The sequence below is a fragment of the Lutra lutra genome, chromosome 6 (assembly GCF_902655055.1).
Source record: "Lutra lutra chromosome 6, mLutLut1.2, whole genome shotgun sequence".
Classification (NCBI taxonomy): Eukaryota; Metazoa; Chordata; class Mammalia; order Carnivora; family Mustelidae; genus Lutra; species Lutra lutra.
Genome location: NC_062283.1, coordinates 138,028,895 through 138,054,070, shown reverse-complemented (window position 1 = coordinate 138,054,070; position 25,176 = coordinate 138,028,895). Strand labels below are relative to the sequence as shown.

The window sequence follows — 25,176 nt, the reverse complement described above, 5'->3', positions numbered from 1 at the left end:
ATTATAAAATTACTGGTGTGGAAATGAAATTAACAGCTATCAAATGAAAATCTACAAAGACAAAAAAAATCAGATCATATTTTTCCCTTTTCATTAGTTATCAACTAAAATTTTACTCAGTTTGGATCATCGGACTATGCCTGTATTTCTCTTCTGGGAAGGGGAACAGCATGATAAGGAAATGCCCAGGATAAAGAAGTGCTTACATGTCATTTACTTCTGGAAAAGAAAGAAACAAACAAAACACCCCAAACTCAGAGGTTATACCTACTCATCTTTAAAAATTCCTTCCTTCTAAACCAAAAGCCTTTGGTATGATTTTCTGTTCTAACATTCAGAAGAAAAATCATAGCACACTAGCAAAGAGCTGAAGGTACTAAGCACCAAAGCTTTAATATTACTTAAAATAATAATGGGAAACATTCCCCAAATAAACCTCGTATCTTAGAAATAATTTAATGTATGCATATCATATGTAAATATATTATAATAAGCACAAATATATTAGTGATTATATCTTATATATGTAATATAATTTAACATGTACATTTATATATTAGTTTATATTAATTATATCACACGTGTCAAAGCGATGATGACTTAAAATTTTTTGAGTTCTCTTACTTTGCTTAAATGCTGCTCTTGGTAAAGTAGAGCATCCGTTTAACATAGGCTTCTAGTTAAAATGAACAACTAATTAGATCTTTTTAAAAGGGTTCAACTTCTAAGACAACTGAAGATCCTTAATGTTGCTGTGCACATCTCTAAGATCAAACAATATAAATGCCCTCTGGCTTCTCCCAGGAACTTAAAGGAACAGAGGGGAAAGCAGAGGAGGCAGTGGCAATTTCTAGAATTTGCATAGTACCCCAAAGCACCTGGTAACATTATTCACATGGCCACCCATGGCATCAGGCTCTCGTTTTCTCCACAGTATAGAGAGAACCCAGACCCCGGGAGCCCCCACACCCCTTCCCTGGTGAGTCAGGTAAGGGAAATATTGGGATGAAGAATTCTGATACCACTCTCCTTTTCCATTATCCAGACAGCAGTTCCTTGATAGCATCTGCACATCTTCTGTGTGGCCTAGAGGGTAATTTCTTTAGCATGAGGGGACCCTCCCACCCCCAGCCCAAGGCATCATTAGCTCCTGACTAGCCTCCTGCAAAAGGTTCCTAACTGCTTACCATTTTTTTTTTTCACTCTTATCTGCCATTAATCTCTACCCAAGAGCTCAAGTCAGTCTTCAAAAACTTCAACAGATTGCATCACTCCCCCAGCTTAAAACCTGGAAATATATTCTCTTTGCCTTTGGAATAAAAGCTAAACTGCTTAATGTGGCCTTCAAGGCCACACGTGATAGCGCCCCCATCCATCCCTCCCATCGCACCTCATTGTCCCCGCTTGCTCATTGCTCAGGAGTGTCTCTGCCTTCTTCATTCATTCATTCTTTCATTCATTGTCCAGCTGTACACAGGCCTTCCCCAATCTCTCTCTGTCAATGCAAGTTTATATGCTTGGGAGTACCCTGTTCTCTTCAGGCAGCACGCACCATGATTTGTAATTATACACTCTACTGGTCTTTAAAGTGATCTTTCAGCTCCTCTAGGCTCTAGGCAGCCTGTGAGTGCCTCTTAAGCTGCAACACCTACTACACGGTTTGGCACAGGAGCCTCTGCATAAGTGTCGGCCTCACGAAAGCCGAAGGAAGTGAGGAGTGAGAGGACTCCTGACCTGACCAACTCCTCAACAGTTTTGGGATTTGGTTCCTTCTCACCCTGACTGGCTCTGCCTTTTCCTCTTTCACAGAGCACTCTGTCAGATGGACGAAAGGGAAGCAACCTGAGAGTTAGAACATTATGTCCTTTCCCTCAGCTAAATGGACTATTATTTGGAGTCAACAACTAATAGGTCCTTGAGCTATGAATGCTTATGTGATCCAGGGTGCCCCCATTCCCAGGATAATTAGGGAACCCCAAGGTTTATCAAATGAACCCACGAATACAAAAATATTTTTTTATAACCCTTTGCTCTAGGCTGATAGGTTGGCACCTCGCCAGGGAGCTCTGTTCCCAGAGGGTTTTGTGATCAACTCCCTGGGTAGAGCAGGTCTTTGTGGCCCTAGCTGGTGGCTCTGTTCTGTTACTCAATGTTTTCATTTTGAATTATTCTTCTAGCTCTATGCTTTCCTCCTAGGTTTATTCTTTGTTGCAAACCCAACATTTATCTTATATGGGTCTTTAAAAATATGATTAAATGGATCATATTTAATTATGACTGAAATTAAAGTCAGTGAGAGGCTATGAAAAGAGAATCTACTTAAGTCAATTTTTTATTAGAAGAACATCCCTAAACATTACCAATTTTTGAACATTAATTCCTCATTGTTTATTTACTTTGAAAACATAAGCACAAATGAAAATATTATATAAAATATTTTTCTTGATTATTTTTCTTGAAATTTCCATCAAGATCCATGGGGCTTATGAAGAAAAATAAATGTCTATTTCATTGTGGGAGCAGGGATAAAAATTAATAAAGCCACTGCTTTCCTTCAATATAAAAATCCCTCAGTAATCCCAGGCATGGTTTCAAAAGGAAATCAGAAATACATTTGAAGGTCAAAATCTGGGTAAAGGCAATGCCAACATGAAGAACACCTTTGGTAAGAACTTGATTGAGCTAAGAATCAGTCTTTACAGTTCTGTATAGGGTCGTTCTTTACAGGATCAATTGCTTCACAGGTTTCTGCCAAAGGACCTAAATCTAGAGTTCAAGCAACTTTGACGAGGAATATGGCAATGAAAGTAAGTGAGGGAAAATTTACCCCAAAGAACATCTCATGATCTGATATGTTTACTAAAGAGTTAATTCTCCCCTTATATTATAGCCTTGTGGGTTTAAGCAGAAGTAACTGCAAGGGAGTCAGGTATCAAACTAGGTCAGAGAACCTCTGTAGAAGCTCAAAGGCCATCTCAGAAGCCTCTTCAATCCCTGTCCACGCAGGCAAAAGTCACCTTTTCTTTTGCTTTGGTCCTATGGATTCTGTGCAATAAAGACACATCCCAAACTCTGTACAATCAGGAGCCTTGAAGGCTTTTGCTCCCTCTATTTGAGGGCTACATCTAAGCCACGGATCTCCTTTTGTCTCTCCTGAATCCCCAGTGTAGCTGTGCAAATGGTTAAGTTAAAAAAACGAATGTCGGTATTTACAGTGATCTTATTTTAGCTGTCCTCCAGAACTAGGTGGGGGAGAAACAAAGAAGCCCCGAGAAGAAAGCTGAAGTTAAAATGTTTAAAAATAAATTAGGATTAGCAATTGCTTTGCGTCGTCACTGGCATGAAATAAAAAGATTACTGCCAGATGTATGAAATATATAGGGCACAATAATTTAGCTCTCATCTTATTTACATTTAAGGTCAAATAAGACATTCTGTTTTGTATTACTCTGTACAAAGTAGGAGGACTAGAAAAACCATGTATTTTCTATCATCAGAAGACTTTTTTTTTTCCAGAAACAAATCAAAATTTTACTAAATGAGTGAAACACAAGTTTTTAAGCGTTTATTGTATTCCTCCCTCCACCCCCAAATAATCAACTTATTTTCATGATCCCTTATAAGACATTCTGATCTTCAAGTCTTTTGTGTGAGTATTTCAGGTCAGGGCTGATTAGGAACACGACCCCAGCTGACAGGAATACTGAGCTCTCCCTTGGTCATAAGCCAACAAGACTCCATGGAAACCAGTGAGTCCTAACAGATCAAAGAAGAGTTCAGTACTCAAGAATTGCCTCAAACAACCCAATAATAGAAACTGCACTCAATAAGGGTACAATTTCTCAAATGGACCATTAAATTTTATTATGGAACTCAAAATATCACCCCAAATCCAGAAATTTACAAAAGGAACTGCTGGCTTTCAAAGAAAACCATAATTCTTTCTTTCGAACTAGGCTATGGAGAGGCTGAAAATATCTGAGGGAGTCGTAAAGAACCCAATCATTTTGCATTTGGTTTAGAAGGTATTGTGATTGTTTTGTGTTTCTGTGGTAATTCTTTTTGTTATGTTTTTTAGGAAAGTTATGATAGGCCAGCCCATGCTCTATGTCTTTTCTTGGCTGGTAGAGATGGCAACACGGTCATCATTCAGGCCATGTGTTGGCACCAGGACACAGTAACGCGTGGGCACAAGGAGCTTCTAGTTCACAGACAATCCCTCACACCCAAGAGAAATCAGCTTAAAAGAAAACCAAACAAACAGCAGGTAGACTTTTAGAATCAATCTTTGATATTCCTAGAAAGACCTCTTTGTATACAGGCACTTTAGACACTTTTGTATATAAGTCAATTTTCCAAATACCTCTGCTCTTTATGTCTCTTTAGACACACATCTCATCAATAGACAGGAGGTCTTGAAACCTTTTATACCTGCTCACTGACTGAGAAACCTTTCACAAGCAGCACTCGATAACAATAAGATAGTATTTTTTCTTGTTATTGCTGGATTCAATAACACCATTGGTTCTAAGGGAGGGTCGATGCTGCTTTTCACTTCTCCATTAATTTCTGTACTTCTGAATTCACTTTCTCTAAAAGTTCCTAAGCAGAATAGAGGCTGTAGAAGAAAAACCATGTGATAGTCACTAATTATAATGCAGGAAAGTATTTCTGCTTGAATTAGTGAAGCATATCGCTTAGACACATCTGTTGCAAATAGGAAAAACTAGATTGCTGTAGACAGGGAAAATTTTATTATTGGAGGTTGTCACTTGGTTCTGCATGTCAAATTACTCTTTCCCAAGATATTTTATAACGTTAGATTCTGTGTAGCAAACAGAAACCCATTCTGCAGAAACCCCATTTTAGTGTTGTTTAAGACAACATAATGCCGTCCCTTGTAAATTTGCTGAAAGCACAAAACTCAATTGAATGGACAGTAGAAGCAAGCAGCCTTCCTCAGTCAGAGACTGAGTGTCTGTGAGGTCCTGTGTGGAAGTTCTTTTAAGAAGGTATACGGCAGCAATACAATATTTTAAAAGGCTAGTGATCAAAAAATTAGGGATATGAGAAACTTGAAATCTTAGTAGTTAGGTGACCAAATGTGATACAAACCCAGCCTTAATATATGTTTAAATAGGCTCAGTTTTTATATTGTGAGATTGAAAGGGTTGGCATCGTCAGCTCCAGACTAATCTAGAACACTAATTTTTAAAAAATTCACCTTTCTTGTTGCTCATCACTTTAAATATGTGTGTATATATGTATATGTGTGAATACATCTAAAAATACAGCACATGTGTGCGTGCATGCACACACACACCACACACGCACACACACACACACACACCCTTTGTGAAGAAAATAAAGAATCCGCATTTGGTCTGATGGCAACTGCGCTAAGCTAGAAGACCGGGTATCTTGATTCCACTTCACTCTCTTGACGCATACTTTCTGTCCGCGTTTGGTGGCATTGCCAACTCTCTCTGGGCCTCAGTTTTCTCATAAGTAACATGAGATACTTAGGACTAGGTCTTTTGATATCTAAAATTAATACCCAGCACAGCTGAAGTGAGCACAGAGTGCTAGAGACACACTAGACTCATGGGTTATCTGGAGGCAGAGAAGAAGGATGTTTCATGAATGGGGCAAGATGACAAACAGACTCAAGTTAGCACAGGGATCCGGGACAGGAAAGTAACCGGAGATATGGCTGGACAGAGCCAGACTGTAGAAGCCCTTGAAGGGGGAGCCAGTGGTAGATAGTGGTGACCTCAGCTTGCTGAGAGGAAGGCCAAGTCTACCCTGTTCCTAAACTCTCTTCTCTGGGCCACATTCCAATCTGAAATACTGGCTTACTTCAGACAACCACAACTCCACCCAAAGGCAGAGAGTGGAACATCTGACCTTTCTAACACATTCTGCCTGCATCATATTTATATAACTTGCCTCTTTTACTCAGAGTACTGCCAGGGTGAAGGTAGACTCAGGAAAAAAAAAATCATGCATCTCTGTTCAATGTTTTGTTGTTGTTTCTTTAAACGAGGAATTCTTGCTCAAACAAGAGCATTTCCACTGTGGAAAGAAGGGTTTCCATCAGATCATCTGTCAGATAACCATTTCCACTCCAAAGGTGGAAGCAAGGTCCCATTAACAGCAGGCAGGCCCAGTGAGGCCGAGTTTAGAGATGACGAATTTCTTTGGTCATAACTGGACCTGAGCTCCAGAGTAGGGCTCCCCATGCTACCTTCACTGACTCTCCTGGCTCCACAAACCTTAAGGAATGAAGAAACACAAGCCAGAAGCAGCTAGGGGTTTTACCATCTGTTTCCTAGCTGAGAGAAACAGCCGCCTTTCCCCAGTGGTCTGTGCTGCTGCCTTTAAGGAATTGAAAAACCCGATCCAGCAGGAAGAAGGCCCCGTGCCTAGCCTTGACATTAATTATTACATCAAATCATTAAAGCCTTGACACAGGCAGAGAAAAAGTTCCCCCTACCACTTTCTCTTCCAATGACTTAATGTTGTTGGAAAAGGAGGAGAATGAAGAATTTTGTCCCCCAGGGACAGTGGCACAAAGGACCACAGTTTATTTAAGTAACTTGCAACCTATAAACAGATTGCATTCTAAATCATTCTGAGCCCAGACTTAGAGTCTGGAGTCTGGAACACATTTTCCCATGGACATAACATTCTAAGAGATAAATAGGTAATGAAATTGCCTCCACTGGCCGATTTAACCTTGGCACTGAATAGCACAGGGAGCCTGCCCTCCTGTTTGCAACCTAGTTCCACCCAGCTGTCCAAGCCAGAAGCCTAGAAACCACTCTCAGCAGCTCAGTTATTGGTCTCCTGTCCTCAGGCCTGAGAGGCCCTATGGTCTACTTCTGAGTCCTAAAGAGAGAGGAATGGAGAGCAGATAGTATTTTCTAACAGAATAATTTTCACGTAAAACTCCATGAGACACAGGAAACATCTCTAATTCTGCAGAGAATATAGTATGACTCTGGCATATGTTCCAAAAAACAAAGCACCAGTTGGCCCAAGGTGGGTTCTGTGTGTGAGCAGTTCTGGACAGTGTGGTTGGCTGGACTGTGGGCACCTTCTAGTCATGGAGACCTCAGCAACTCAAGACCAGAAGATGAGGACATCTTCTAACATTGTTTGTAATAGGAGACATTCTCCCCTTTCCCCAAGGTCCCAAAAAATAACTTGAGCAACTTTATAGAAGAATGGATCATCTGCAAAGGGCTAAGAGCCAGAGGTTGAGAGATTATAGTCAGAGTGAAGTTTTATTTAGAAAATAAGAGTGCAACAATTAAGTACAACAGCCACACTTTCATGGGCACTGTAGGTTGCTTACCCAACATCTACTCTATACTTCTCCTTTCCCAACAACCCCTTGTTTTGTTGCGGTATCTACCTCTTCAACTCTTCTATTCACAGTCACATGGTATAAGGGCAGCATATCCCATACCCAGCTGTACTGGTGGATCCAATTAATCTAAGTCAATCAAGTCATGGCATTTGTAGTAAAGTTAGTCCTCTCTGAGATGTAAGAGGCCTCATCAGATTAGAAGAAGGGACTTGTATTCCATGGCTAGAGAGAGACCCCTCTCTTTCTCCTGGTGCAGACGGACAAGAGAATCTGCTAATCCATTTGTGTAGAGCAGCCATTTTGTGATCATTTAGGGGAACCTGCCAGAGAAAGAAGCCAAGAAAGATGGCAAGCCAAGAAAGTTTCTAAGTCACTGAGTCAATGAACCTTAAAGGACATCCTCCCACAAGAATAGTTTAGTAATTTCTTTTTGTTTTTGCACATTTGAATTGGAGTCTTCATCATATTTGAAAATGTTTTATCTCTTAAAGTGAAAAACAAATGGGGGAAAAGAACAATGAAACTAGTAAACCAGGGAAAATATGAAACCTTGGGGATCGTGGGGGACAGAAGATGTAATAAATGTGAATGTGCTTTGAATGTTAGGGAAGAAAATGCCTTACATATCTCTCATATTTTCTCCCTGAACATACACTGATCTACTAAAATCAAAATTCTTGAGAAGGCAAGTCTTCACTTTGCTATAAATCTAGAATACATAGTGCTCATCATTTTCTCTAAGTGGCTCACTTGGGAAACACATTTTCCTGAATCAAGATACCATAGTATTTAATCCACTTACTCAACAATTGCTCATACACAAGAGTGAGCAACAGTGAATAACTTGCCTTTCAGGCTAAAATCTGGTGGCAGGAGAGAGAATTAATCCTCTCTCTGCAATGTAAATGCAAACATTTGATGTTTAAATTGGTGTGCCCACAGCAGAGAAGATTTGTTTAATTGTAAGTCTGAATGAGCTGCTGACAAGTGGTTGAAAATAATTAGGAGAAAAAAGTTTTCTTGGCTGTCTTTCAAGGTGGTCAGAAGAACGATCACGGAGGAAGAAAAATAAATTAATGTGTTCAATATCTCACAGCAGGTCAGCTGGTCATGTCAACAAACCTTCTTGCCATCTGTTTTTTGTACTCGTAAGTGACCCCATGAGCATCATAATCATCTCGTTTAAGGGTTTAAAGTTTCTCAGATAGGAAAGCTCATGTTCATAAAAAAATCACATGGAAAACTTTTGAAATTGTATTTTATGCCTAAGAAATACATAGTTGAGACTGGTCTTGAGGTGAACCAAGTGGTAGACCAGCTCATTGAGTTCTAGAGGAGAGAAGCCCTCCATCTCCCATGAGAATCCAGTGCTTTGCTACTCTGTCCTCAGGCTCACTCAACCGTACACGTATAGGCAGAACCAATTTAAAAGGGAGCACGTTCCAAAAGACTCCTGGTAAATGGTTGTTTATTTCTACAAGAAAATGCGTTCCAGGTTCTAATGGTATATATGGGTCCCAGCCATACAAAAAGCCACATAAAAGCTTTTTAACACACAATAATCCTCATTGTGGGATCCAACTGTAGGTTATCTGTGTCTTTATGAAAGAACATGCCTGGGAGGCCAGGGGGTAACCCACACTGGGAAGACAAGAAGCTGAAAGGAGGAGGGAAAGGCAAAGATTTCTTTATCTTCTCTCTTCTTTCCTTCAACCTTGCATCACCCATGACTAGCAAATCCCTAGGGATGTATTCTTCCGACAGGTATTGTTCTCCTTTCTTCTTCCATGATACATACAGTACCCCCCATGAGGCTCAAACAGGCACCTTCCTCACCATCTGTTCACTCCCCTCTCAGCATGCAAGACCCTATCTTACTGCTCATTCCAATGCATTCCACCTAAGCCCATGCTACAGAATAAATGAGAACGCCTGGGTCTTAGAGTTTCAAAATTAAAATCGGAATAAAATGCAGATGCATAAAACTTAAAAGTGTTATACAATTGTAATGTGTTCCTGTTCTGGCTCTGATGTGTTATTGAAGTTCTCCTTATTCATTCTTATACACAATGACTCATGTCTGTATCACTACGGTTTTATAGCTCATATGCCTGTCTCTAAACTCTAATATCAAGATACGTGACCTAGTGCAAAATGTGGACGCCACATCCTCTAGGTGAGAAGTTCTCCTGGACGTGAGGTGTGTCTACAAATACCGGACTTCCAGTTGTCTGCGGGAACAGTGGGGAAGAATATAGGTAACAGGAAGTGGTCCTCCAAATGGCCCTAACTGCATTTCAGGAACAGCAGGGGTTAACAAGGCTCTGTCTGCTTGAGGACTTCCTAGGCATAGTTTTATGTCTAATGAGGACAAAATATACTCCCAAATATTTTTCAAATGAACTTGTGGAAAACAACCCTGGCTTAAATTGAAGATTGCTTGCATATAACATATGCTGTGTATATACATAGTTTACTGTCTGAATCCTTATTAGTTCCCAGTCTTTCCCTATAGAATCCTAGTCTTGAATGTTCAAATGTTCTTCAGAAATTTTGAAAAGCTTTTGGGAAAGGGCATTTTGCCAAGAGGGGGATCTTGCTAGATCCCGATAGTGGTACGGGCGAGCCAGTCCATGCCTCTGTTCCCTCTGAGGCTTTCTCAGCTTCGCCTCACAAGCAGCCTTTGAGACCAAGGGCACAGACGAAAGGAATCACTCACCAAGCCAGGCTTCTGAGGAGATGACCCACCTCCACACTGGGGGAGTAGTTTCCAACTCTTTACCCCACTCCTCAACCCAAGAAGGCAGAAGGCCATTTCCCCAGGGAGGGCTTTTCCAAAGGATTTCACACTGTTCAATTTTACAACTTTAGACCTGGCAGACTAAGGAGACTTTTTTTTTGCCTTAAAAAAAATATTTTTAAAGATTGTATTTATTTATTTGAGAGAGAGAGAATGCGAGAGCATGAGCAGGGAAGGGTTGGGAGAGGGAGAAAGAGAATCTCAGTCAGACACTACACTGAGCACGGAGCCTGATGCGGAGCTCGATTCCAGGATCCTAAGATCATGACCTGAGCTGAAGCCAAGAGTTGGCCGCCCAACCGACTGAGACACCCAGGCGCCCCAACCTTAAATAAATATTTCAACAAATAACTTTTTCTATGTAGGCAAAAGATCACTCAAATTAGTAATATATATCTTGTTTGGAAATCATCTTTGTGCAATGGCACTGGGATGTTAGGATGGAACACATATATTGTCTATGTCTTGTTTCAAATGATTTTTCTTTCACCAGTCCTTAGGTTGTCTAGAGAGGTGCCCCCAATCCTCCAGTTAAAATGATAAAGTATGGAGTTGTAAAAACCTGCTCTGAATTTAAGGTGATTCAGTGATGCTAAAAAGCCCATAATTAACCAAGCTGTCCCTTCAGTTTGAAAGGGCCACCAGATTTTCATCTCTAAGACTCCTCCTTAGGCATAAAGAACAGAATGGTCCTTCCCACTAGACTTTCCCCAGGGAAAATCTGGTTGGGGGAGGGGAGAAAAAGTGATCTGGACTCAAGAGGGAAAGAAGAAAGGTGGAGGTGCGCCTAAGGAAAAAAAAAAAAAGATTAAGCCCGGAAAATAACATTTATGGGGAAAACTAGAATATTTTCTAATTTGGAGTTATTCCAAGAAACACAAATGACCACATATACATCCAGGTTTTAAGGGTTTAAAAGGTAGTTTTATCAGAAATATTAGATAGTAAAATGGCTTAGAGTTTTAAACTTTATCCTGAGATCATCTTCACATTCAGAACTACAGACAAATAAATTTGGGTTCATCATGTAAAACAGAGGCATTGACCTGCTTTTAAATATCTCTGTATTTAAAACTAACCCAGCTTAGTAATTTCTTATGAATATATGTGAAATTTCTTAATTTTGAGTCAAAAAAGTTTGTGAATAGTTACATGTCAGGGACCAGGCTATGTACCACGTGTAAGACCGAGTTCTGCCTTTGAATGACCTCAGTCCATTAGAGCAGGAATTAAATGCCGAAGAAGGCATTTCAAGACAGATTTTTAAGATCACAAAGCAGCGTCACATAATTAAAATTGCTAAATGCATTGTTCAGAGTCTAATTGATACATATAGTAGCTTTGAGGAGCAGAAAGATAAAATCAGGTCAGAGTAATTTAAAAAGGAGAAGGAATTTTAAAAGGATAGATAAGGTCCAGATAATAGTATTACTGCTACTACCTTCCAGCTCTATTTGAGAGCCTGCCAAGGGCCAGGCTCTCACTACAGTTGGCATTGAACATGCACTCTCTAGACTCAAAATGAAACTAAAGTGAGTTTATTGCCATGATTTTACAGATAAGGATAGCAAAACATTTGCTCAAGGTCCGAGGGAAGAGGCGAGCAGAGACATACCCCCAGGTCCTGCTGATCCAGAGCCCTCTGTGTTTCTTGCAAACCAACTCCCAGGAGCAGAGAGAGTTCTGGGTGGAACAAAATACATTTTTCTAGAACAGGTGACTTTTTAAGATGGGGAAAAAAAAAAAAAGGTCAGATGTTACAGAGCAAGCAACATGTCATTGTGAATTTTAGACCCGACACCTGACATAATTAACCCAGCATGTTGGGCGGGTCAGGCTGGTAGGGAGAAGGAGTAGGAGGCTCGCCAGTTCAGAAAAATGAGAGAGAAAGAGAATCTGGTCCTTCTGCCCCGATGTGGCAACACAGATGCACATGGCATGGCTGGGCTGTTGGGTGGCATTTCACATTTCATAGCAACCAAGAAGATACTGGACTTGGCCTTGTATCAGGGTATTTACAATTTGTCCTGTTTCCAAAATTCCTAAATTTGTGGCTTTGGGCAATGACTTAAATTTCTGAGAGCTTCTGTCTCCTAACATGTGAAGTCCAACTTATGATAATAACTTGCACAAGGCTAAAAGAATTAAGAAAAAATATACACAGTTGACCCTTGAACAATGTGGGTGGCAAGGGCACTGGCCCCCTCCCCAAGCTGTTAAAATCAGCTTATCACTTTTGACTCCCCCCAAAACTTAACTACCAATAGCCTGTTATTTCCCAGAAGCCTTATGGATAACATAAACTGTCAAATAACACATATTTTGTACATATGTTATATACATTATTCCTATAGTAAAGTCTTCTTCAGGCTTTTTAGTGCAGTCGAGTCATGGGGGCATGGATTAAAGGGTGCATGAAGCACTGAAAGAGCCAAAAACCCTATTTTTACAATAAGGTGAGCTAGGGAAAAGAAAATCTTATTAAGACAATCATAAGGCAAATATGTTTACAGTGGTGTCCTGTACCTATTGAAAAAAACCTGTGTGTAAGTGGACCCATGTAGTTCAAACCCATGTTGTTCAAACCCGTGTTGTTCAAGGGTCAACTGCACTGTGTCGCGTGTGGTAAATGGTCAAGTGTTCACTTTTTTTCCCCTTTATGAAGGCTGTGGAAGTGGGAAAGAAAGGATGAATAGATGGTGAGGTAAATTTTGTGAGATTTGGTGACCAAAGATATGGGGGCTTGGGGTGGGGAGTGGGGAGAAGGAGGGAAAGAAACGTTGAACATGCATTTAAAATGAAAAGCCTACACAAAAATATCTTTATTTCCTCAAGTAGGAGTTAGGAGTTAGCTTTAGGAAGGTGACTGGGAGATCCCCCATTGAAAACACCCAGAGAAGAGTTAGAACTAAGGCAGAGGGCTTAGGAAGAACAGGAAAGCAGGAAATAGGACATGGCAGTCATTTGCCCAAGAGCCTGGTTGTTCTACTACTCCATTTCTGAAGACCTGTGAGTTTGCTCAACTGTTTTTCTTTGAATGCCCATTCTTTAGAAATCAAAGGAACATATATGAAGCTATAATGTTTTAAGAAACCAGACCCCACTTTTTTTTTTTTTTTGAGACAAAGAATATTAAAAGAAAATACTCTACTTAACACAGGACTTCAGATCAATTTCAACTCCGTGTCTTTCAATTTTAAAACACAATAACTGCTTTAATACCCAGCTTCACTTTCAAAAGTCTTTATCATGAATGTAATCTTCCTCCAGAACAAGCTTTCCAGATGGCGTAGACGGTGGGGAAAGACATGGTAGGGAAAGACAATAAAACCCACATTTCTAGCAGGGCGTGTATCTTGGAAAACGCAACTGCAGTAGAGATGGCTGGGGTCTGGAATGAGACCAGATGAAAGGGGCGGAGTCCGAGGTGGAGGGGAGTTGGTGGCATCATGCAGTCCCCAGGAATGCGGGCCTTGATTCCCGCCAGTCATGGTGGATAATTCTGTTTTTACTGACTTCTTACGCTAGGCAAGCCTGGCCCAGTGCTTCTGCAAGGTTCTCAAATTCGAAAACGAGTTGTCTGTTCCAGACACTGGATTCATTATCTCCAGCTGCTGAAAGCGGATCTGGCACTACTGAGTGCATCTGGTTCTTTTGACATTTTATGTGACAGCTTTTTCGTGCCTATTAGATGGTCCCTAGGCAAGCCTCTGGCAGGCCTGGCTGAGGTTCATCATCGGCTGCAGATGTTAAGAACATGAAACCTCCCATAATCCTCCGTGACCCCAGACTTCTTGGGGATCTGACAGTCTATCTGCTTTCTAAAATACAACAGTGACCTGCACCTACCTATACAACAAGTAAATAACTTAGGAGGCTTAATATATCGAAGCAGAGCTTTGAAATATATAAAGGAAAAACTGATCGAGTTCAAAGGAAAAACCAACAACCCACTAACACAGTGAGAATTCTAGAACAGCTCTCTCGGAAAATGATGGGCCCAGTAGCAAAAAAGGGAGAATCCTGATGATCTGAATAACAACGAAAACAATTTTAATTAAGAACTTCTTACCCAAACAACAACAAATAAGCACCATTTTCAAAGGCACAGAACATACACAAGCGAATGCTTTATAAGGGAAGGACATCTCTTTGGATCACATTTCTAACCTCTTGGGTATAATACATTTCTGATACCAGTGTTTATCACATGTTGCTTCACAGAAAGATTATTTGTTAGACATGCCTTCCCCTCTCTGCCTCACTTTATAACTTCTCCAAGGGCAGAAGCCTTGTCTTCTTGCCTTGCCAGCCCTCACAATGCTCATCGTCTTATATGTGGCATCTTCATACAAAGTAGGCACTCATTTATGAAATGATCACCAGGACACAGGTCCCTTTCAGCAAGGTATCACTTATAACTTCGGCGAAGTCACTGTATGCTACTTCCAATAATGTGTTACATAAGGAGTCCTTTAGGATCTATCAAGTCTTATTAGACTGGTGGTCATTTAATACTGAAAGATCTAAGGAAACTTTCTTCCACATTAGACTTTCAGATGACTGAATGTCATCTTTGCCGAACCACGGGCCAGTGCTTAGCTAAATGCTTCAAGATGCCCCGCAAGTTTTATGCTTGGGACATTCAGGTCACTCTGAGGGGAGAGCAGAAGGTGAGGAGGGATCCCTACTGAGCACACCCAAGGTCTGGCTCAGTTACTGGACAGGCAGGTGGTGTGTACAGAGCTGTGGTGCAGGCCTTGTGCTCCAGAAATGTCCCCTCTCCTAGCTCCTCCCACAGACACAGGTCACAGTTATGACTTCAGTTCATCTATATTTCTTTTTCTTTTCTTTTTCTTTTTTTTAAAGATTTTATTTATTTATTTGTCAGACACAGAGAGTAAGCAAGAAAGCACAAGCAGGGGGAGCAGGAGAGGGAGAAGCAGGCTCCCTGCTGAGCGGGGAGCCCCAGGTGGGGCTCGATCTCCGGACCTTGGGATCATGACCTGAGCTGAAGGCAGATGCTTACTGACTGAGCCATCCAGGCACCCTGCATCTGTATTTCTTTCTATAACTGATTTCTGTGTTCGTGTTCCCATACTCGACTTTACATCTGTATTTACCAAATTATGTTCCACAGAACAACACAATTAATAGATTTAAAAGTCCTAAGGCCAGGTGGGGGCTGTGGGGAGACATTCCATGCCTCAGTAAGTTTGAGAAAGCCTGCCTGCATCCCGTCCTGGTTGAAGACAGCTGATTCAGAGCAGCCTGGTAAAGGCTCTGCAGAAAAAGGAATTCATAAACGTCGCTTTAATCCCAAACTTACTTGACCACAGAGCCCTCCCACCCCCTCCTTATTTTTTTTTTTTTAAAGATTTTATTTATTTATTTGACAGACAGAGATGACAGGCAGGCAGAGAGGCAGGCAGAGAGAGGAAGGGAAGCAGGCTCCCTGCTGAGCAGAGAGCCCGATGTGGGGCTCGATCCCAGGACCCTGAGATCATGACCTGAGCCGAAGGCAGAGGCTTTAATCCGCTGAGCCACCCAGGCGCTCCCCCCCCCCTTATTTTTGACAGGAACCTATTCCCATAATTCTACAAAATCGAGGTCATACTGACCCAAGAATCCCCTAATTCTCAATGCCAGGAAGAGGAACTTGTTCCTCATTCCAAATGTCATCCTTTCATGAGAAAACAAGTACTTTTTTTTTTTTAACTAATACCCTTTTTTTCCTGAGAATGGTTGGGGAGCCTCTCACACCTTCCACCATCTCTAATGAAAGATCTACAATGAGAAAGTCTTCCTCCTCCACCCTCCCCTCACCCCTAAAACGGTGTCTAATCTCTATACCAGCTTAAACTATGCAAACTCCTGGAGATACTTTTTAAAAAATATTTTTAAATTTTTGATTGTGGTAAAATACGCCTAATGTACAATTTCCCACCTTGACAATCTTTAAGTGTGCAGTTTGGTAGTGTGAAGCACATTCACACTTTAATGCAAGCAACCTTGAGAATTCTTCAATAGAAGATATTTTTTAATGGGGGAGAGATGCCCACTCTGTGGGCAGAGTCAATTGGTACCTCTTTCCGAGTGCTGTAATTTTGTGCCATATTTTTGTAACCACTATATTTAGCAATAACACATTTAATCTTCGATTATGCATTAAAAAATCATTTTCCTGACACTGATTCAGGGGATTTTGCAATGGAAGAAACGGAAGGAGAGCATCTCAGTGACTTTTTAAAGATCCCATACTGCATTAAGTCCCTGTCCTCTAGCAACGTGCCAAGAGTTGAGTCGGATGTGTGTATCATTAACACCGTCTAGCTCAGGACAACGAGTTCTATACTCACAACGTGAATCATTTATGCTGCAGCCACTGATGACCCTTCTATCAGCTGTCTTCCCACAAATCTATTGGCCCTGAGTAAGACACTTACTGGGCCTTGGGTACACAGTGGCAAGGACATGGGCAGGACATGGAAGGGCTAGGCAGAGCAGATCGCTCCCTGAGCATGCCCGTCTTGTACTGTTTGTAGGTCCTGGGGTAACAAGCCCGATATTTCAATCCTAGAAAGCCTTCAGCTTCAACAATCGACACTTCTGAGGTCCTACAGAAACAGTTACAGACCTGGGGTCGATGTGCGTGCCTCCTGGGAGGGCAGGTAGAATGTTCTGATGGGGATGCTGGACAGGAGAGCTGCTCACCCACCCGGGAAGAGCACGGCCACATAGCGGGTCCCAAAGGCACCCTCACAGCAATGCTAGGTAATGGCGAGCCTGGCAGGGGAGATCTCCCATGTCAGGTCTTTGGTATCTCCACCAAAAACCACCCCACTGTCCTGGTCCCTGGGCATGCCTCGCAGCAGCTCTGCCCCCCCCCCCCACTTGCATCAGAGGGCGGGTGAAACCCTGGGCAAGAAGGCGCAGAGAATGAAATGCAGAGACAAGTTTATTCAGAAAAAAGTTACGTACATGTGGGTGTGTGTGTGTATGCGTATATTTGGGGGGGGGGTAACTTTACAGTGTAGTCTTGACACTGAATTTCTCTCTCTGACACACACACTCATGTCACATCAACAGAAAAATAACACATTGCAGTTTCCCTGCGGTCAACAAACCCTGTGAAATAGACCCATACTCCTCTGATTTTTCAATAAACTAGGACCATCTAACCAAGTACTATGAATTAGAGTCGGTTGATTCCTTCTGTTTATAACCTTAGACTTATGTTTTCAACAGCTGGGGAGAGGAGCACCTTTCTCTAGGATTCTTTTACTCATCTAGCTTCATGTGTTTAAGTGGCAGCCAGTGGCATATACTGGCTTGTTAATCTCGAGAGGACAGCTCTTACCTATGGTTAGCGGGTGACGGTCTGGTAGATTACAATTTTATATTAATGTGCTATGTACATGTTTGTGTGCGTGCCCAGACACTTGCCAGTCTGAGGAGTGGAGGGTTAGCAGCTCAATTAGACACCAAAGCAATTTCAGCATACTTCTGAGGTACAACATGGCTTTTCTAAAGGAGAACATTAGCTCTTTCATTCTTTGAGCAAATATTTGAGCTTCTCTTATGTCTGGCTTTTTCTAGAGTATATAGCAACGATCAAACAGACAAAGTCCTAGCTGTCAGGGAGCTTATCTTTGAGTGAGTACCTAGTTTGAAAAAAGTTCTTGAGACATGCAACACACTTACTTTAAATCAACAAGTGACTTTCAGAAGATAGTCTGGACACAATCTATATAGTCAGTACTGTTGAAGGCTAACAAATATTTTCTTCAGAATCAGATCATGACTTCAGACACAAACAAAACCAGATCTGTCATGGTATTTGAAAATGTTGTATACTCAGTAATAGAGATCAGCAACTAGGGAAGAACTAAAATTCTAGACTCCCACAGCAGTAAGGAGGCAGGGAGAGCCACTGTTCTCATGAACACACACCAGCCCTCCCACCCCTGGCAAAAACACTTGTCCGAAATGGACAAAAGAAGCCTGAGTCAAGTCTTGCTTTCCCTTCCCTTATTTTTCTGTATCCTATTACAAAGCAAATAGATATCAACGGAACTCTTGAGGGAAAAATTATTTATTTTACTCTAGAAAAATGGTGCAAAAAATCACAGCTACTCGACCTAACAAGATGTTACTTTTTTTTTTTTGTAGCTAGAATGGTGTCTCTCTCTGATAGCCAGACAACTCCATGGGCTCATTCACAGAGAAGACAATCATTTCTAAAAATTGATAATTACTTCTCTTCCAAAGGAAAAAAAAAAGCATTCAAATGACTGAATGTCATGTACATAGAGGGTGCCTGGCTGTGACTCAGACTTTTGTGGGCACTTTAGGCCCTTCCTTAGTAAAAAAGACCCAAAATTGCATTTTATGACTGCATTGTTATAAAGAAAAACATCAACCAGGCTGAGCCCCATTATCATATACTCACTATCATATTCACTTATCCCTTGCTTTTTTAAAAGAAATTAAAATTAAAACATTTTCTTTTTTTTATTTAAGAGTTTATTTATTTGACAGAGAGAGACCACAAGTAGGCAGAGAGGCAGGCAGAGAGAGAGAGAAGTGGAGAAGCAGGTTCCCTGCTGAGCAGAGAGCCTGATGCAGAACTCGAGCCCAGGACCCTGAGATCATGACTTGCGCCGAAGGCAGAGGCTTTAACCCACTGAGCCACCCAGGTGCCCATGATTAAAACATTTTCATGGGCCTTTAAAAATATCATGGATCCTGGGCACTATGCCTAACAAGTAAGTCAGCTCAGGACCACAGACTCCTGATTTTTTCTTTTTTTTAAAGTAAGTTCCACACCCAGCATGGAGCCCAACACAGGGCTTGAACTCACAACTCTAAGAACAAGACCTGGGCTGAAGTCAAGAGTCGGGGACAATTAACCTACTGAGCTACCCAGGTGCCATCACGCTTTTGATTTTTAAGCTACTCAGCATTCTATCATAAGTTAGGCGAAAGATCTTCTGGGACTTTATTGCCAGCAAAGAAGATCTGCAGCAAGAAAACCACTGTTTTTACCAGTTAACAAAATATTGATGAATTCTGAACTCTGACACAGCAAAGTCATCTTTACTCCATTAAAATACCATCTGTCCTTGTAATAACTATGAGTACATCAAGAAGAGTAATGCAGTGTATCAAATATTTATGATTCCAATAAAGCATTATTATTTTGCTAGTTAAAGGCAACAAAACTCTAACCCATGGCTACACTGATGCTTTTAATTTTTTTTTTTTTAACTATTTGGTTAAAAAAAAGGTCTGGTATAAATTTTAAAGTATAAACTTACGAGTAAAAAATGATAATGTTTATGTTTAGCCAACTGAGCTTCTTCACCTTTCCTATGGTTCTAGTAAGCATTTGATACATCATTGAGCAACATTAGCTCAACATTCCACATCTTGACCAACAGCTTATCACATGGTCAGAGGATGATCAAGTACTAAGGAAAGAAACAAAGTAAAATAATTGCCTTGACTTAAAAAAAAAAAAAAAGCTTGTCCCTTCCTTCCTTTGCCTCTTATTATTCACTGTGGTTTTTCAAATACTACCACGACAAAATTAGATTGAGACTTTAAATCTTGAAGAAAGACTAGAAGTTAAAAGGACAAGAAGTACTTTTCTAGCCAATAAAAAATATTTAAAATATTACCTAAAAATCCAACTCATGAATAGCTGAGGGCCAATGGGAAGAAAGGACTCCAAATTGGGTCACACTGAGGCTTACTCTTCCTGACTTTATTTTTATTGTTCACGTATATATATATTCAAAGTTTGCATTTTCTTTTATGTGTCATCCTATGGCTACCATATTTGTTATTCTGGCTCACAAAACAGTTAAAAGCAAGAAAAATTTTGCCCTTGGGATACTTATTCAAAAATACCTAACAAACCTGTTAAGAATATATTAATCTTTTAACATATTTCATGATCAAGTGACAAAGAAAATAGCTCACTTTTACGATTGAAGCCTTTCCAGTGTCTGTACTCAAGACTCCCAACGTCTGTCTTCACCTGCAGTAGAAACACAAAAATTAACTTGCTTTTTATTACTTTTCCAGAATTATTTCAGTGGAACATGGATGACATGTCAGGGCTAATTCTCAGTGCCAGAAGGAACACTGGCTGCAAAAAGGCCAGCGTTTTCTGAGGAAAATTCCACGTCTATACTACTGGTCTGTAATAGACCTATAACAATAATCATAACAATTTAAATAAAAAACAAAAACAGGATGTGGTATTAGGAAAGTTACTGATGTTCAATCCTTGATTTTCTCTTTCCCTTGAAATCCACACAAAGCTCAAAAAAAGAAATGAACTTCCAATAGCACTAAAAACTAAGTCCAATGACCATGGGGCCCCTAGGTGACTCAGTCAGTTGAATGTCCAACTCTTGATTTCAGCTCAGGTTATGGTCTTAGGGTCATGGGATTGAGCCCTGAGTTGGGCTCCTCACTGACCATGGGGCCTGCTTGGGATTCTCTCTCTCTCTCTCTCTCCCCCTTTGGCCCTCCCCCTGTGCTTGCACTCTCTCTCGCTCAAAAAAAAAAAACAAAAACAAAAACAAAAACAAAGTTCAATGACCTCCCAGAAGCTGGGAAGTTCTCCTTCCTGGAGAAGAGATGAAAGCAGGAGGAGAGTGGGTGGTTCTATTCAGTCTCAACCACACTATTCCTATCCCTGAAGCCCAAGTCATCCATTGGATGAACACCTTTCTAAGGTCATGGCCGCTCTATCCCTGATTCTCTCCATGGCTGTATCCCATAATTTGTCCCCCTTTCTATCTCTGCAAAGTAGTTGGGATGGGGGTGGAAGTCCACAGGGGTGATATTTACATCTGGTAAAATTTGGGGTGTTTTTTTTTTCTGGCCACTATTTTTAAAAAGAAGGAACCACAGACATTTCCATGTCTGTAGAGGTTTAAAGGAAAAACCAAATGTGTTTAGAAACCTATCAGCTGGCTTTGCCTGAAATCTGTCTATGAGGTATTTCACTCTGTAATGAAACAGTGACTGTTTTTTAAATATCTAAATCACAAATTCCTGTTTTTAATTCTATTTCTGCCTTTCCTGTATGATATGTATTACTGATTTCAAGCTTAACTAAATACGTATTTCACTTCTTTATTCTCTCCAATTTAAAACAAAACAAAAAACCCAACAAGTTACTAGTGTCACAATAAAATTACATTTTTATCCCTCATATGCAAAATAAAATTGGCTCACTTTCATATCTACCCCACTTATTTCTCCATTTTTTATAACATGATCTAGAACTTCAGACTTAGATGGGGCTAATTATTATAGTAAAGTTTTTTAAAAATAACTTTTCAAAACTTTAGAAGTTTTCATTCTATTTGGACTATTCTTAGAATAATTTGCATACCTTACCCCTTGTTTACCTGCTTTTAACACTTTCTTTAACACTTTCTACCAGTGCTACTTTTTATTTTGATTCATCCCTCAATCAACTGGAATATTCTTAAGTGTTTATCATGAAGATATCTAGCTGAATTACTAAAGAATATATCACTGACATGGAAGAGATTAAGAATTGAGTATATGTGGGACGCCTGGGTGGTTCAGTGGGTTGAACCTCTGTTTTCGGCTCAGGTCATGATCTCAGGGTCCTGGGATCAAGCCCCACATGGAGCCCCAACACCCGGCTCTCTACTCAGCAGGGAGCCTACTTCCCCCTCTCTTTCTGCCTGCCTCTCTGCCTACTTGTGATCTCTCTCTCTCTCTGTCAAATAAATAAATAAAATCTTTTTAAAAAATGAATTGAGTATATGTAAAAATATCCTTGTGAATAATTTAACATCTCAATAGAAAGTTTCTCAGATGCATTTAAATATTAAAACTGAACTGTAAACATAAAAGCCACAGAACTAATAAATAGGGATTAGAGTTAGGATTAAATGATTCCCAAACTACATAAAAAGCTCTGAGCACATAGAACAGGTGAGGTTCCCCTGTTTGTTTGAAGAAGCTAGTATAAGGCTGATAACCAAACCTGGTAAGACACAAAGAGAGAAGAGGCTTGTTTAACTTAGATAAATAAGGCAGAAGAATACTAAATAAAATGCTCAGAAAATTTCAAGTATATTAAAATAATGACACCATGGTATAAATTGGGCTTATTCTAGAAGTATTACACAAATAGATCCCTTGTGCTCTGTCAATAAGTCACAAGAGACCAACACATATTCATATGTTCAAAGATGCTAAAACATCAAGACTAAACTCAACGCCTATATTTGATAACCTCTCTGAAACCTAGAAATCAAAAGATCATTGACCATGATTTTTAAAAAGATCTAAAAACAACAGGGATGCTGGGTAATAGTAGGTTAAGTGTCCAACTCTTGGTTTTGGTTCAGGTTATGATCTCATGGTCGTGGGATTGAGCCCCAGGCTGGGCTCTGCGCTCAGTATGGAGTCTGCTTGAGATTCTCTCTCTCTCTCTCTGCCCCTCCCCACCCTGCATGCTCTCTCTCTGAAATAAATCTTTTTAAAAAATCTAAAAACGACAACATTTTTGTTTAAAAGCCAGTCATAAAATATGCTCACAGTGCAATATGAAAGGAAGGGAACAGGCCAAATCACTACCATCAGCAGGTGACAAGGTTGAATACCCAGAAAAGTCAAGGGAAATATCTAAAAAAAAGTCTAGCGGAAATAGAGAAGGTGCCATAAGATTATTTGAAACACAGTGCATAAAAATCAATGGTTTTTTTTTTTTTTTGTTATTGTTGGTGTTCACTTGCAGCCATGACCAGTCACAAATAAGTGAAAATGGAGACAAGTCTGAAAATAGATCAGATTCAGAAAAATGATGCTTACGGCAAAGAATCTACATAAAGCACATTTAAGGAAATCTTTACGACAATGGTTTCCTCATGAGAAATGATGAAAAGCACAAATATGCATTTTTAGGAAAGGAGAAAAGGCAGTACTTAGCCAGGAAATTCAATATGAGGCAAAACAATGTATTTATAGTTTTAGTCTGAGATGGTCGACCGCCTGTATGAGAATATGAGAACAGCAAGAGACTTTTAGAACCAGAGATGCTTATTTATAGGTGAATACTTGAGGGCCTCAGAGGCTGTTCTATAAATTCAAGATGGGATTTCTAGAAAAAAAAAACAACACATTAAGAATATTTGATTATCCGGCCTTAAGTGCAAAACCCACTCAGGGCATTAGAAACAAATAGAATTTGATATTTTAAAAAAAAACCCCTAAAACCCATCATTACACTTTCAAAGGTTGGAGAAGGATTATAAATAGCCATTGGTGTTATATTTGTGAAAAGAAAATGCTGATTGCACGTCACTGAATCACGCTAAAACAGGACACGTTTTATTGCTTTTGGCCACAGAACAATGCTAAACTTCTGGAATACATGCGAGGTGATGTTTAAAATAAGCTATAAAGGCAAAATACAAGTAATGTGAGTTTGAGAATAAAAATAAATAAAATGTCAGGGTTGGACTTATAAAAAGGAGACAGAAGTCCAAAATAGGTCACCATGTCCTTTTAGCTACAGTGTCTAAAATTAGTTTACCTTTAATGTTAAACAGAGTGAGGAGACTAAATTTTAATGCCCTGAAAACAACTACATAATCAATTCTAGTTCATCAGAATGAATGTGAACAAAAATTACACACAAAAGGGGCCAACTTCATTCTTTATGTGGAGGACACAATAAAAGCCCTGTTCGCTCTGCAGAACCGTAATACCCAGTGACTAGTAAAAGCAGCTTTTAATGGTCTGAGCTGGCATGGCTTAAACAAGGCACAATTTAAAGTCATGTCGGATAAAACTCTGGTACTCATGATAATGACTTTGCAAAGACCCGAAGCATAAACATTTCCCCTATAATGTAAACTATTTGAAATACAGGAGCCCCAGAGTTCTGTACATAAGCACAAAATTTCTTATCTTTATTTCTTTGGTGAAACACATGAACTTCACAGAAGAAACAAAGTAAGGGTAGAGATACACGTAAGGGGCTACTGCAAATCATGAGACTTTAGACCAGTGTAGACCATAATGTAGTTAATACCGGTAATGCCAACAAAGGGCAAATCTTCCATAGTTCCTCCCATAAGTATCCAGAAAGCATTCTTTTTTAGCCCCTCTCCCTAGAAAATATTTTTTGAATCAGTAACACAAATGGTCAAATGGACAAAAACAAAGTATTTCTGAAGCAATAGGCAATGGAACCACGTAAATCCAAAGGGCATCTCTGCGTTTGGACTAGAGCTCTGCTTCTGCCCCAGACCTACCTCCCTGGAGGGCCACTCCACATCTGTCCATTCTGATTTGAGAAGGCGAGATAACCTGTGACTCTAGGTCCGTGCAACATAAAACACTTTTTCTTGCTTCTACCTGCCCTGCTTTGAGCTACCTCTTATCCTTCATAGACCATAAGCAAGTAGCAACAGCTAGTGTAATTCGAGCCTTCCTAAGTTGGTTGCTGAAAGTGAGTGGAGTGTTCCCGAAGCCCAACATCTATCTACCCTCCTTGTAGCAACCACATTAACATTTTCTTCTCCTTTACCCTCCTCCCAGCTCTTGGCGCTCTGAATGATGTTAATTAGGCTAAGCTGTTCGTCCTTCTTTCATCCCTTGATTACTGTCCTTGGTTCATGAATAGGACATGGCCCAAGCAGACCAACCAGGGCCAAGGAGACCTAACCTGGGGTATTTTATGAAGATCACCAGCAAAACAGACTTTTAATTGCTTCTACCAGCCACAGACAAGGGGATTTAGAACGAGAGGTACTGCAGTCGCCCATGCTTTCTCCCACTCAGTTAGGTTTGCGAGATGTTACTTGGCTGACTTGGCAGTGCAGTTGCTTGCACTGATGGATAGTATTTCATTGCATGTCATCGGATACTTTGTGGCATATATATAGGCTTCACTGTCGGACTTTTAGACTATTTCCAATTTTTCCTCCCTCTT

The 25,176-nt window shown here is 40.3% G+C and overlaps 1 protein-coding gene across 2 annotated transcripts in view; it reads right to left on the bottom strand.

Annotated features, from left to right (window-relative positions):
* Nucleotides 1-25,176, bottom strand: part of PLEKHG1 (pleckstrin homology and RhoGEF domain containing G1) — a 218,103-nt gene that overhangs the window by 141,725 nt on the left and 51,202 nt on the right. Inside the window, exon 2 of one of the 2 annotated variants that reach the window (XM_047733185.1) lies at nucleotides 20,163-20,220. The exons of the other annotated variant lie outside the window; for it this stretch is intronic. The gene's annotated coding sequence lies outside the window, so the exon portion shown is untranslated. The remainder of the gene's footprint in view (nucleotides 1-20,162; nucleotides 20,221-25,176) is intronic. 2 annotated transcript variants of the gene reach the window in all.